Below are 15675 nucleotides of genomic sequence, written 5' to 3'. Positions count from 1 at the left end.
CATCCAACTCAAAATTGTAAATCTGGCATCTTTCTAGAGCTACAACCTGAAGATCAATGACGTCATCATGATTGGCCCTTGTTTTTTTCAGAGTTCCCAGTTGTTTTGAAACCACCGTAAATCCAGAGAATGATAGACTTTAATGACAAAATTTGCCCACGAAGGACCGCTGCGTCACCTTCCTGATCAAGTGAGCACAACACAAGAAGGTGACTCCAAAAATGTATTGTATGCTGCTGAATAAATTATGTAATATACCAGGGAGATATGTATACTGTAGCCAAGAAAGTAATACTAGGTGTATGTGTAGTACGCTGTTAGTAGCCCATGTGCCTCACCCTAATAATTTGGTCTATTTTCACCTTTTAATTTCACCTACTGTTTTGACTTTGTGGTGCACATGTAGCCTATAACCTGTTTTAGAGAAATGTAATCATTGAATATTGTAAGAGCTTTCATAGTCTGTTTATATGCCCCCTTTATTTATCCTACGGTTCTGACTTGTACAGGGAGAACACTGTAAGAACAGCCCATGTTCTGAATTCTGCCGCTGTACATTTCAAAAGTGCTAAACAAATAGTTATATATTGTCCGTCCTAGCTCGCTCATTAATGTCTTAATCGAAATTACGGATGACCTCTTATTCGCTTGTCGTCCCGTTATGCCATAGTTTGTACATCTCAATTGTCCTTAGAAACCACATTCGTTTAAACAAGTCAGCCATATCTGCAATGTTTTTTTAAAAGGCAGTAAATGTGGCTGAATGAAGTGTTTCGCTGCCAGACAAGGCTCCGCTGATAGCCAGGTGTAACAGTAGTGAGATGTTGGGACTGCTGTTGCGACAGCTTTATGTAGGCCCTAGCTGTTTGTGGGTATTGTTTGTCACTGTTATAGTGCAATTAATGTATTGATTAGTCTTGTGTTGTGGCTTTGCTGGCATGCATCCCACTTTTATTTTTTATTATTTGCTCCACCAAGATTTACAGTTGAAGTTGGAAGTTTACATACACCTTAGCCAAATACATTTAAACTCAGTTTTTCACAATTCCTGACATTTAATCCTAGTAAAAATTCAGTCTTTGGTCAGTTAGGATCACCACTTTATTTTAAGAATGTGAAATGTCAGAATAATAGTAGAGAGAAATATTTATTTCAGCTTTTAATTCTTTCATCACATTCCCAGTGGGTCAGAAGTTTAAATACACTCAATTACTATTTGGTAGCATTGCTTTTAAATGGTTTGACTTGGGTCAAACGTTTCGAAACGGGTAGCCTTCCACAAGCTTCCCACAATAAGTTGGGTAAATTTTGGCCAGTTCCTCCTGACAGAGCTGGTGTAACTGAGTCAGGTTTGTAGGCTCGCACACACTTTTTCAGTTCTGCCCACAAAGTTTCAATGGGTTTGAGGTCTAGGCTTGGTGATGGCCACTCCAATACCTTGACTTTGTTGTCCTTAAGCCATTTTGCCACAACTTTGGAAGTATGCTTGGAGTCATTGTCCCTTTGGAAGACCCATTTGTGACCAAGCTTTAACTTCTTGACTGATGTCTTGAGATGTTGCTTCAATATATCCACGTCATTTTCCTTCTTATTTTGTGCACCAGTCCCTCCTGCAGCAAAGCAACCCCACAACATGATGCTGCCACCCCCATGCTTCAGAGTTGGGATGGTGTTCTTTGGCTTGCAAGCCTCCCCCTTTTTCCTCCAAACACAAAGATGGTCATTATGGCCAAACAGTTCTATTTTTGTTTCATCAGACCAGAGGACATTTCTCAAAAAAGTACGATCCTTGTCCCCACGTGCGGTTGCAAACCGAAGTCTGTCTTTATTTTTTGGATCAGTGGCTTCTTCCTTGCCGAGCGGCCTTTCAGGCTATGTCAATATAGGACTCGTTTTACTGTGAATATAGATACGTTTGTACCTGTTTCCTCCAGCATCTTCACAAGGTCCTTTGTTGTTGTTCTGGGATTGACTTGCACTTTTCGCACCAAAGTACATTCACCTCTAGAAGAAAGAACGCGTCTCCTTCCTGAGCGGGATGACAGCTGCGTGGTCCCATGGTGTTTATACTTGCGTACTATTGTTTGTATAGATGAACGTGGTACCTTCAGCCATTTGGAAATTGCTCCCAAGATTGAACCAGACTCGTGGCGGTATACAATACTTTTTCTGAGGTCTTGGCTGATTTCTTTAGATTTTCCCATGATGTCAATCAAAGAGGCACTGACTGTGAAGGTAGGCCTTGAAATACATCCACAGCTACAGCTCCAATTGACTCTAAGGATGTCAATTAGCATATCAGAAGCTTCTAAAGCCATGACATAATTTTCTGCAATTTTCCAAGCTGTTTAAAGGCACAGTCAACTTAGTGTATGTGAATTTCTGACCCACTGGAATTGTGATACATTGAATTATAAGTGAAATAATCTGTCTGTAAACACTTGTTAGAAAAATTACTTGTGTCATGCACAAAGAAGATGTCCTAACCGACTTGTCAAAACTATAGTTTGTTAAAAATACATTTGTGGAGTGGTTTAAAAACTAGTTTTAATGACTCCAAGTGTATGTAAACTTCCGACTTCAACTGTACATGCTAAAAACTCCACTGATGCACGCACACACACAGATGTCACGCTAGGTTACTGAACAACTAATAAAACAATTAAAAAGTTATGTTCCAGTTGATTAATCAAGGAAATACAAATTTGTATCATATAATTTCTCAAAACTTCCAGTTGCAATAATTGTAAAATAATGAGTTAAAGATGGTAAAATAATGTGTTAAAGATGGTAAAATAATGTGTTAAAGATTGTAAAATAATGTGTTAAAGATGGTAAAATAATGTGTTAAAGATTGTAAAATAATGTGTTAAAGATTGTAAAATAATGTGTTAAAGATTGTAAAATAATGTGTTAAAGATGGTAGAATAATGTGTTAAAGATGGTAAAATAATGTGTTAAAGATGGTAGAATAATGTGTTAAAGATTGTAAAATAAAGTGTTAAAGATTGTAAAATAATGCGTTGAATATCTGCTTTGCTGTACTCATCCCAAAATATTGACAAAATCCAGGATAAAATCATCACAATAGAATATATGTAGATAAAATGTTACTTAGCACAACAAAACCTGTCGACTTTGGCTGAGACAATCAAACCCATTCCCTCTTGCATACAACCACCAATGTGGTCCATTCAATTTAGGACATTATTAGCAATTGAATTGTTTAATTTTATTAAAGTTATTTTCTGAGTGTACCAACCATGTCGATAATCGAGCACTGACTACCATCACATCTTTAAGGACAAACAGAGAACTTCTAACTCGCAACCTAACATTGAGACTGTGGAACCCCAATCACCACCCTCCTTCTTAAATGTGAATATCCACAAAGGCATCTTTTCAGGTCTTTAGTTTTCTTCCTCAGAAAGGTCCTGTGCCTCTTCCAGGCTTCCAGTAGTGTTACCTTTTCGGGGCAGCATGACTGCAGAGCCCTCCGCTATACTTTCACTCTATGGTTGTGCCTTTCTTTACACATAGAAAAAGAAATCAAGGCCAGTGGATCACTGGGTTACATTCAAGTCACTGAACAGACACGGTCTGGAATGTAAAGAGTGAATTGTTGCAGAAAGATTCCTATATTATGGCTAGTTAAGTTGTCTTTGATGTTTATTACTGCAATTACTATTTCTGTTAATTGCAGCTGCATGACTTATTGGACATGGCAACAAAATGTGTATAAAATATCAATATTATCTAGTTCAAGGGAAACTACATGTTCACGACCGCAGCACTTCGAGGTGACTGTATGAGAAGTAATTAGAGAGCTGTCAGACTGTCCCATATTGTCCACAACTCGAGGACAGTGATTTTGTCCTTACTTGGACTGTCCCTAATACTTCCTATTGACTTCACAAGTACGTGATTCTATCCACACAAGGGCTGTGCTCAGTGTAAAAGCCTGCTCTGCGCCAAGCTCAGTTTTGGATCACAGGAGGATCAGAGATCAGAATTGCAACACTATTGGACATGAGGGATTGCCTCGATGAGTTAAATCAGTCAGCTAATTATTTTATGCAGTTTGCATAGCTATAATGACGGATGATGAGCTTGTTCTACATCATTATTCTAATAGTTGTTTCATGTATAATCTTTAGACTACAGACTGATCATTTGATTATCTCCCCAAATCTATTTACCAGTAAGCATGTTAGGAAGATAACAATTGTGTGAGGTTAAATCCAAAGCCCCAAGTATTTGCAGAAAACCTCAATAATAAGATTCTGTCCCTCTGCAACAGGGAGCTCATGGTCCCCCCCCCCCCCCCCCTCCATCGATTTACACAGTAATTATTAAAACCTTCCCGGAGGACGTCCAGCAACCTATCAGAGCTTTTACAGGATGAACTGACATGTTATCCACCCAATCAAAGGATCAGAGAATGTCTAGTACTGACAGCATAAGATAAAGCTAGCTAGTACTGCAATGCATAAAATGTGGTGAGTAGTTGACTCAAACAGAGAGAAAGACAATAGTTTTGAACAAATTCATTTCTTCCAAAATTAAGGTGAAGCAAAAGAGAGAGAGATAGAGAGCTAGCTATATTTCATAGTATATATACACTACCGGTCAAAAGTTTTAGAACACCTACTCATTCAAAGGTTTTTCTTCTACATTGTAGAATAATAGTGAAGACCTCAAAACTATGAAATAACACACATGGAATCATGTAGTAACCAAAAAAGTGCTAAACAAATCAAAATATATTTTACATTTGAGGTTCATCAAATATCTAGCCTTTGCCTTGATGACAACTTTGCTTACACTTGGCATTCTCTCAACCAGCTTCACCTGGAATGCATTTCAATTAACAGGTGTCCCTTCTTAAAAGTACATTTGTGGATTTTCTTTCCTTCTTAATGCGTTTCAGCCAATCAGTTGTGTTGTGACAAGGTGGGGGTGATACAGAAGGTAGTCCTATTTGGTAAAATACCAAGTCCATATTATGGCAAGAACAGCTCAAATAAGCAAAGAGAAACGACATTCCATCATTACTTTAAGACATGAAGGTCAGTCAATACGGAACATTTAAAGAACTTTAAAAGTTTCTTCAAGTGCAGTCGCAAGAACCATCAAGCGAGATGATAAAACTGGTTCTCATGAGGACCGCCACAGGAAAGGAAGACCCAGAGTTACCTCTGCTGCAGAGGATAAGTTCATTAGAGTTACCAGCCACAGAAATTGCAGCCCAAATAAATGCTTCACTAAGTTCAAGTAACAGACACATCTCAACATCAACTGTTCAGAGGAGGCTGTGTAAATCAGGCCTTCATGGTCAAATGGCAGCAAAGAAACCACTACTAAAGGACACCAATAAGTAGAAGAGACTTGCTTGGGCTAAAAAAACATGAGTAATGGACATTAGACCTGTGTAAATGTGTCCTTTGGTCTGGAGTCCATATTGGAGATTTTTGGTTCCAACTGCTGTGTCTTTGTGAGACGAGGTATGGGTGAATGGATGATCTCAGCATGTCTATTTCACACCGTAAAGCATGGAGGAGGAGGTGTTATGGTGCAGGGGTGCTTTGCTGGTGACACTGTCTGTGATTTTTTTTAAATTCAAATTTAACTTAACCAGCATGGCTACCACAGAATTCTGCAGTGATACGCCATCCCATCTGGTTTGGGCTTAGTGGGACTATCATTTGTTTTTCAACAGGACAATGACCAAACAGGCTGTATATGGGCTATTTGACCAAGAAGGATAGTTATGGAGTGCTGCATCAGGTGACCTGGCCTCCTCAATCCCCCGACCTCAACCAAATTGTGATGGTTTGGGATGAGTCGGACCGCAGAGTGAAGGAAAGGCACCCAACAAGTGCTCAGCATATGTGGGAACTCCTTCAAGACTGTTGGAATAGCATTCCAGGTGAAGCTGGTTGAGAGAATTCCAAGAGTGTGCAAAGCTGTCAATCAAGGCAAAGACTTGTTTTTGAAGAATCTCAAATATAAAACATATTTTGGTTTGTTTAACACTTTTTTGGCTACTACTTGATTCCATGTGTTATTTCATAGTTTTGATGTCTTCACTATTATTCTACAATGTTAAAATAGTAAAAATAAAGAAAAATCATTGAATGAGTAGGTATTCTAAAATGTTTGACCGGTAGTGTATGTTGTAAACTTTCATTCGTTGGCCAGGTTGTAGAAACCTCATGATGGGTAAAGGGAAAATTCAAGCATTGAGCTGGGTGAATGGAATATGAATGACAGTCATCCAATATGCTGTAATAGAAATAAGGCCATGGCCATAAAAACATAATTCTTTCCTCCCTCATCTTAAACAGCACCGACCACCAATGGTTGGGATGTTGTCATGATGAGGGTGAGTGACTATCCAGATTTGCATGATTTTTTACCCCTGAGGTCAATGTAGGGACCTCACGTTAGAGGATGGAGTGGGCCTGCCTGGATCATATCATGGCTGGCCTAGGAAAGTAAATGGTTTCAGGGGAGCGTGGTTCTTCTACCAGTACCCCTCTCTACATGGTGGCTGCCCAGCTGCTACAGACAATCATGGTAAGGCGTCGGGTTACAGTACCGGCGATGACTCTGCTCATTCCTAGCTCCTCACCCGCTAGCCCTCCGCTCCCTCCCTGCCTTACATCGTGCCGATAAACAGGCCGTTGGCATTCCGGCTCAGAGCTTTCTGACAGCTCAGAACTCTGCCACATTCTATTTCGCATGGGGTTAAAATCCTATCCACTCTGTTTACACGTTCTAGCCCCCTCCACCCCCCATTTACCCCTGCCCCTCTCCTAGCACTTGACTGCTTCCTTCAACACACACACATGCCAACCCCTCCCTCCTTAATGTATGTGCCTGGCCTGTGACAACCCCTCTATCCTCCCCTCCTCCTTCCAACATGTCGCTCCCAGTTTGTCTTGCGTTTATCCTGGCAGAGATGGATGGCTGCCTCTGGTTTCCCACAACTATTAGGCTACACTCTCCATTCTGGTCCTGGTCTACTGCTATGAAACAGGCCACTTCCAGATCATTCACTCCTGTGAAGTCTACAGCAAGCACCCAGCACAACAACAAGACATTTAACATAATCAAATCAAACATGCTTTCTAAAAGAGTCCTATCGGTCTGTGGTTCTGTCTGTCTGCTTGCCACCCTGTCTGTCTCTGTTTGATTCTGTCTGTCTGTCTGTCTTCCTTTCTGTCTGTCATTCTATGGAGCCTACAACACACACTCTGCACCCAACCAGACCTTTAAATAATTCAAATCCCGTTTTCTTAAAGAGGTCTGTCTGTCCACCTGCCTGTCTGTCTGTCCGTCTGTTCATCTGAGAACGAGCAGTGCTGATGTAAATCGTGTGAATTTTTTCCCAGTCCCACGAAAACCGCAACGATGCACCTATGCAAAACCCTCACTCTGTCACTCAGATACATTATTCCAGTGTCTGCCTGCCAGCTGAAAATCTTTTCCAGCATGTGTGATTGTGTAGGCTACCTGCACCTCCCAACCTCTCTCGCTCTCTTCCCACCCACCAAAGTTTAGCCGCATCTGCGCCCTGCACTTTCTTTCCAAAGCATGTAAACATCTATAGCTTGCAAGCTCCATAGCAAGCTGCTCGAAGTAATTCATTGTCAAGCTAAATGTAAAACAAACAAAAAAGTTTAAAAAGGAACAGAGAGGAACGATATAAACCATAACTTTTTTTTTGTTTGAACCAGTTCAGAACTTCTTTTTACTGGTCGGAACATCGAAACAAAAAATATATATCATTTTGGTTCCAACCCCTACTACATAGTATTACTTTTGACCAGAGCCCTATGAGCCCTTTCTGTGTCAGGAGGCCTCCTTCGCGGAGTTGTTAACATGTGTAACTACCCTTTAGTTGTAAAGCCCTGGGCCCCAATGTGTGACCTGCAGCCCAGAGTGCCAGGGGGAGGGGTGGGGGGCCGTAGACGAAACTGAAGTCATCCAAACTGGGCACTATTTGATACCATAACATTTGATACTGTATGTAACAGCCGAGCAACAGGCAATAAGACAAACAGTGCAAAAACGTCTCTGCCGGGCAGCATCAGTTATCTGGGGCCGTCAGCATATGCTATAACAGGAAGAACAGGCACCTTGCAGAGAGCTTAGACTTTGTGTTCTACAGGGTGGTATTTATGCTTGAGTCAGCCCAGTACTCCAGAGATGCACTTGTATGAAGTGTTGTGTCTCTCTTGTTGTGAGGAGTGTTTTGTCCTATATTTATATAAATATATATATATATATATTTTTTTTTAATCTCCTGCGGTGAATTTGTTCTTAACTGACTTGCCTAGTTAAATAAAGGTTAAATAAATAAAATTAATTAAGGGAGATGTTTACACCGTTAGCCAAACGCTTGCATACTCTCCATATAGTCCTTCAAATAGACTCAAGATTACAGAAACCAATTTTCCATCCAACTATTTCATGCGATCGAATTACCTGACGCATGAAAAGAGTCATGACGGGGCCTAAGAAACTATTTTATAAATGCTGACAGACCATTTGTTCCTTCGACAAGGTGGGATCTTTTTCTGTCGGTAAAATGTATTATGCGAGAAATGGCGTGGAAACACCTTTATACGCAAATATTGATATAATAACCATCAGAGTCACGCGATGATATGTTGTGTGGTCCTCCCACTACGGCTCGGGAAACCATGCAGTTTATTAGGATACAGATGAAATAAGTTATGATGCGCTTCATAGGGTGGTGAATGTGCAAAGTGATGAGCTTAATGCTCCTTTCCAATAAATATCGAGGGTCATATTCTGCTGACATGACGATGGACGCTTGGCTGCCATTTGACAAATAAAAATAATATTGCTTTTATCCATAATAATCTCATAATGTACATAGCCTACTCGCACTGTATCTGCGAGCTGTTGGCTAGAGCACATGTGGCAAGTCCAGAGTGGGCACGTTTGCTATATAACGCAATAGTGTTGGTAGTTTACTGGTAAACGTCAACGGTTTCCAGTAATATACCCTCCCTTTGCAACCCTAGCTGCATACAATGTGGCCTATAAACTACTTTCAAGCTAAGAAAATGTACGTAAATGTGTAATTTGAATATCACCCCTTTAAGATAAATGTCTAAACGTCATCTCAAGCATGGGCTAAGCACGGAAGTTTGCCTAAGCTATTATATAAACTTCATCTCAAGCATGGGGCTAAGCAGTAAGCACGGAAGTGCTCTATACGTTGTGCATGTCAACATGCCGCGGTCTACAGGACTATTCTGACAAGAGACATACCAGAGGGATAGAAGCGGGTGGAAGAGAGGATACAGAGACCCGATGTGTGTTACACTAGCCAGCCAGGGAATGCAGAGTGATGGTATTCCTATCCGGAAACTAAGTTACACAGCTTTAGGCTTCTGGCTCCTGCGCAAAGATAATTTGGTAGACATTAAAGGCTGCCGGCGCTGACACGCAAGAGCGACAGGGGTGGGGGAGAGTGGGTGAAGCGCTCTGGAAGGACTGGGTACATATCCATGTTTCTGAGGCACGGAAATGAGGGTCAACTTCAACCACGTCCAGAAATATCATCCACCAGCCAAAAAAGTTTGATGTTTTCCTCAGGAGCAGCGCCAGCGACTGACCCCGTGACCCCTTTAATACCAAGAAAACGTTATTTTGTTAACATTTGATTGGACCAAATGCAGAAGACACTCTCCTAGCTTTTGTCTGTCCTTCCTAACTGTCAAGCGCCAAGTCATCTCATGGCACCCACTCCAGACCCACAAGCCCTCGCCACGCCAGATAACGCATGTGAACTCCATGAGATCATGTCGTCCCCGTTGTTCCACCGCGTGATATGAAATACAGCAGGACCGTCATCTCCCAGGGAGCCACTCGTCACCGACATGTCAGAAATCCACTTATCGCTGCGATAAGGGACGCCACACACCATGCCGGGGAGCGTGTCGTGTCGGCCCAGGCTGTAAAGGACACAAACACTGGGAACTATGTTCCTTCTCTCTGTCCCCAAGGCTGGCTGGCAGTACTCCCCCCAGAGGGTACACAGCACAGGGGTGGCGTTTCCTGATTCCCCCCCCCTCCCCCGCCTGTGAGTTTCTCTTTCTTTTCTCCTGCTCTCATGGGGAGCCATATCTCATACCTCTCGTCCCTCTCTTCAACGCCCTGTCACCCACTAGTCAACCCCACTCAGCCTCCTCACCCAGCAGAATGTGTTCATCTAGACTAGATGTAGCTGAACGACCAGGCCAGAGGACACTGAGGCAGCTGCGTGCTGTTCTCGAAGCCCTTGCCCACCAGGGATTTTAAGTCCCTTCTGGCCTCTTTAATAATACCTGAACTGTTCTGTGCTGGTTCAGACATTATCTTTTCACATTTGCCTTTCCAGCCCGTTTCCAGCAAATCTGACGCCTGTAAAAATGTGTAATAACATAACCCTCAAACAGGTATCACGGTCATAAACAGAACATACACACATCAAAAAGAATAACGAGAATAGCACATGGTTGAGTTTGCAAAGTAGAGCCATGATGTGTGTGTAGTGCACATTATACTGAAGGAGGAGCCATTCATAAATAGGTACAGTAGGTGTGAGGTTTAGACCTCGTCTTCAGTTGGTAAACCAATTCTCAGATTCCCCTTTTTCTATGGGGAGCTGACCAGAAGAGAAAACTGATTCCCTAACAAACTCTCACACACTCTGGGTCCAAGTGTACATGAGGCATCTGCCACTCTCCATGGCGCCTGCCTGCCTCTCCCGTTACCCCCTCTGACCCTCATCCTCCACCCAGGGGACACACCCTGTTCCCACTACTGAGCTGAGCCAAACCAAGCTGTACTGCACCAGCCTGGTTATGCATCTACCATAGTTGCTGGAACCATGCTGGAAAGGACACTGTGAAAGAAAACATAATCAAGCCAGCACAGTATTGGTTTGGATTGCCATGAAAGCACGAATTGCGTAAGTATCTTTTCTACTCTATCCCACAACAGAGACCAACAGCTATAGGAACCTTAGAAACACATCAGGTTATCCCCAAAACCCAAGGACCCCATACCAGCACAAGTCAGATGGCCTTCTTTAAATGTCACACACAGCCCACACTCAACAGAGAACAAAAAAGTCCCCCTTGGCCCTCCTCGACTCCACAAGTGCCAAATAGTTTTCCCTTACAAACTGACCAAAAACGTATCCTCTTGTCTCCGCCAGTGACCTCCAACAGGAAAGCCGCCAAATGACAAAACAACATGTTTTTGCCAACATCGTCCCCTGGAGGGAAGGCGAACAGGAGGATGGCGCAACACAAGAGGCAAGGCCGTAGGACAAGGCCCAAGGCCTCTCCACCAGCAATGTGACTTCAACGGAGGGGACAGTGCTGACAGTTAATAATACAGAAAAAGAGTTACAACCTGATCTACTGTACATGTCTAATGAGGGCAATCGAGGAGCGGCGCAAGGCCCCCGGAGACGTGCCTCCTCCGTCTGTCTTGGACGCCAGAGGCTCCGATTTGCATGGTTTGGCATAGAGGGCTGGAGGAGCAGCGGTCAAAGCTTAGACACACGTATGCAGCATCTCTTCACCCCCCTCCCCTTGTGGCTGGAAATGAAGCCATCATCTCTATAAATAAGATAACTGGGCCTAGAGGGGCAGGTGAGACAGGAGCCAAGCTGGGGGAGACAGGTGCAGGTGTCCTCTAGGCCCCCCCAACCCCCTCAACACCTCCTCCTCTCCATCACATGTACCTGTTTGTGGGGGCATCCCGCCAAGCACCAGAGACTTCTGAGAAGATCTTACTCACCCATACCAACTTCTGACACTGTCATACTCACTCATACCACACGCAGACATTTTGTGCGTTTTCATCTTTGAACAGACACACACACGCTCATGCATGCACACACACACACACGCTCGTGCACACACACACACACACACACACACACACACACACACACACACACACACACACACACACACACACACACACACACACACACACACAGAGACAGACAGACAGACAGACAGACAGACAGACAGACAGACAGACAGACAGACAGACAGACAGACAGACAGACAGACAGACAGACAGACAGACAGACAGACAGACAGACAGACTCTAGCCCCATACGCTTAACTTTCACATCTAACTCTTCTAACCTGTTGCACTGGCAAAGAATCACTCTCAATTTCACTTGCTGTTATCACTCTAAGCCATTGCTGTCAAAATCACTCAAACCCCCACACATATCTTCTGCCTGTAACAGAAGTACTGCACAGCACTAACACACAAACACAGTCTAATATGTGCCTCCCTCTGACACCGATGCGATGCACCAGCACGGCAGCACGGTGGGCCGCAACACAAAACCAAACCACAGAATGCCCGGCAAACAAAGCCAGCTGAGAGGCATTTCCCCTGATGCAAATAGCACCACTGAGATGGACAGAGATTGGATACAGGGTTGTCAGGATATAATGGTATCATTATCAAAGGGAATTCCCCTCCAACCACACACACACACACAGTGAGATCCTCCAGCGAGATGAGATACCGTGTCCTGTGCTTTTAGTGCACTCCTCTCCCTTCTAATCTGAGAACACACACACACACACACACACACAGACAGACAGACAGACAGACAGACAGACAGACAGACAGACAGACAGACAGACAGACAGACAGACAGACAGACAGACAGACAGACAGACAGACAGACAGACAGACAGATTGGGATTATGCTGTGTCCTTTGACTCCTGACCTGTGAATTTGATAAGACCTTGATTGTTTTGATAGAGGCTCCCGGCCTGGGATGTGTCATTGAATTCAAGTAGAGGAGATTGAAAAGGAAGTAGACATTTTACATCCATTTTGATGATCTATACCAAGGGTATACCCTATGAGGCCCGGAGCCTGCTAGTTTTCTGCTGATAATTAATTGCACCCACCTGGCGTCCCAAGTCTAAATCTGTCCCTGATTAGAAGGGGAACAATGACAAAAATGAGTTGGAACTGGCTTCGAGGTCCAGAGTTGAGTTTGAGGGATCTATACTATACTGGAAGTTCCGAATCACAATGTGGCATGCACTCATCCATCATCTATGACGTACTCTGTAAAACAAAGGTGAAAACCTAACAAACGGTACGCGCTCACCATATGCAAGTTAAGATGCACTCTAAATTGAGCACGGCTGGCCAGACAACGTTTCCACCATTACCTGCTCTACATCACGCTAAAGGGAACGTTCTGGTTATTCACTGACGCCAATCTTGATGCTTTTCACACACATACCAGTAGTAAACGCCTAATTCATTTTCTGTAAGGGACATGCACAGTTGTCCCCTGTGTCACAGCAGTGGCTATTGCGTAAACGCTGTGCTATGTCCATGGCATGTTAACCTGCTGAGCATGCCATTTCTACAAATCACATCTCACAGCAGCCAGTACAGTACTTGTGTTATGGTATCGATACTTTGATCCAAGTTAAGACGTCCCCCCCCCATGAGTGTGAGTGTGTGTGTTGCTGTATGTTTACATCCAAAGGGAGATTTGTCTTCCTGGTAAATGAGAGAAACTGCAACAGATTCTCAAATAACGGATGACTTACGGAACTGACAGAGAAAGATGGTTTGTTCATGCAATTACCAGCAATTGTAGGCTATTGCTGGAAATTCTTGGCTAAATCCAAAAACCTCTGAACGTTGTGCCATTTGGCTTATAGAGAGAACCTTGTGTTGTATTTTTGATAACACAGTCAACTATGACGCATGTTGAGAGAAAAAAAACACGATCAAGGATATATCATACTCTTAATCTTTGTTGATATCCACGCAAGTGGGGTCAGACCAAAAATGTCCATATATCCAGTGTACAAAACCGTGTTGGGAGGACCTCCTGATGACAGCTGAAATACTATGAAATACATCAGAAGACTATGAAATTACATCACAGAGCAAACTTATACTCCGTAAAGTCCAATATGGTTTCACCCCATGCTTATAAACTTGTGTTCACGATATCCCATAATTAACCAGCAACTGCAGCAACATGGTTAGGCTATGAAGCAGTGGGAAAGTAATGACCCGTGGATGACTCCTAACGTCTTTAGGAAGCTTAATAATATACATTTTCAATATAAATTACCAATGTGTCAGTACTTTAAATCATGATATCATAGAACTGGATCACAAGACGAGTAAACTAATCGACTGTAGCCTTTCTTGGGTGAGACAGGTGTAGGCTTGGTTATGTAGGAAACCGGCAATAGCCAAGGCACTACACTTGTTTCTATAGATAGGCTATAAAAATAACTTCAAGATGTCAGTGATTCAATTATTTACTTGGCAGGAATAAATTCAATCTTGTAAAGCCACCGGCCATGTTGTCATGATCGCACCACACTGTAAACATAGCAAGAAGATTATGTGAAGTTCAAAGCCCCAACTGACAGACTGACTTCAAAAAGTCCAACGCAAACGAACCGCTCAAGTGCCCCACCGCGGCGCTAAAAGATTACGGACAACTCGGTGTTTTTGTTTACCCAACCTGGTTTACCTTGTCCTGTCAACAACAACAACAAAAAAATGTATTCCCACAAAAGCCAAGTAACCCGGTGGTAAGTCTTCTTTCAAGCCTTCGCTGATAACCTTTCCTCCTTCTCAGAGACCGTCCACGCTGCAGGACAGCTGTTGCTGACGCATGGTGTGTCTTGAATGAAACCCGAGAGTTCGTTCAGGTAGGATCATCACTTAGTCCAAACTTCTCACACTTTTTAACCGCGGCTCATTTCTCGTGCTTTAGTAAAGATAGGCTAATGCACTACGAAACGTTAATTTTTGTAATTTTATATACAATTGAGGACATGACAGCAACATTTACTACAGGAATAGTGAAATAGTAATGCAGTCATGACTTGAGGAGTATTTTAGCCCGCTCTTCCAAAACGTTGTGGGATGCAAGAGAACATTCAAGACTATCCATTTCTGAGGTCGTCATTTAAATATACTTTAAAAAAAAAACTCTACAGGCGAGGAATATGCTGCTGCCTACCACTCTGACTGGCCTGTTCTGCTTTTCCTCTAGAGTGGCCTAGATAGATTGTCAATGCCAGTTTTCAAGTGGTAGTCTTTCTAAAGCTCTTTTTTTTTATGGTGTTATACAATTTAAGGGAAATTTGAGTGCCTGGCACTTGAGTTAATGCAATGTTATAACCTACACATGCATGCATATAGGCTACCTGCACTCTAACCTATATAAAATAGCACATGCAGTCAATCACTGCATCCCACATTACACAAATATTATAGAGATTTCATAAAATGTTATTCATTTTAAGAAGGCATTATATAACTTTGAGAACGGTGTAAGAACTAAAACTCTTCAAACGAGGGAGCACTTGTAAAGGCATCTCCCCGTAGTTGCTATCTGAAAGAACGACTGTCTTGTTGTGAAGTGTGTCTGCCTGGCTGGGTGCACAGTGGGAGCCATAGCCAGGCCTAAATGAATAAACATTTACACTCTGAACTTGCTTCAGATGGCTGTCATTAAATCTGAAGGATAGCTTTAGTTCCCAGGTTTTGTATAGCACACATTTTGAATAATCATCTTAAATTGTAGCTAATTATATCAATTACGGCATGTC

General features: G+C 42.7%; 1 protein-coding gene across 1 annotated transcript in view; it reads right to left on the bottom strand.

Annotated features, from left to right (window-relative positions):
- Positions 1 to 14981, bottom strand: part of LOC109898299 (sodium channel protein type 4 subunit alpha B-like) — a 59037-nt gene extending 44056 nt beyond the window's left edge. Inside the window, exon 1 of the mRNA XM_020493228.2 lies at positions 14589 to 14981. The gene's annotated coding sequence lies outside the window, so the exon portion shown is untranslated. The remainder of the gene's footprint in view (positions 1 to 14588) is intronic.
- Positions 14982 to 15675: the final 694 nt, after the last annotated feature.

This window comes from Oncorhynchus kisutch, linkage group LG10 (genome assembly GCF_002021735.2).
Source record: "Oncorhynchus kisutch isolate 150728-3 linkage group LG10, Okis_V2, whole genome shotgun sequence".
Lineage (NCBI taxonomy): Eukaryota > Metazoa > Chordata > Actinopteri > Salmoniformes > Salmonidae > Oncorhynchus > Oncorhynchus kisutch.
The sequence above is the reverse complement of the archived record's forward strand: the minus strand, read 5'-3'. Positions and strand labels throughout refer to the sequence as shown.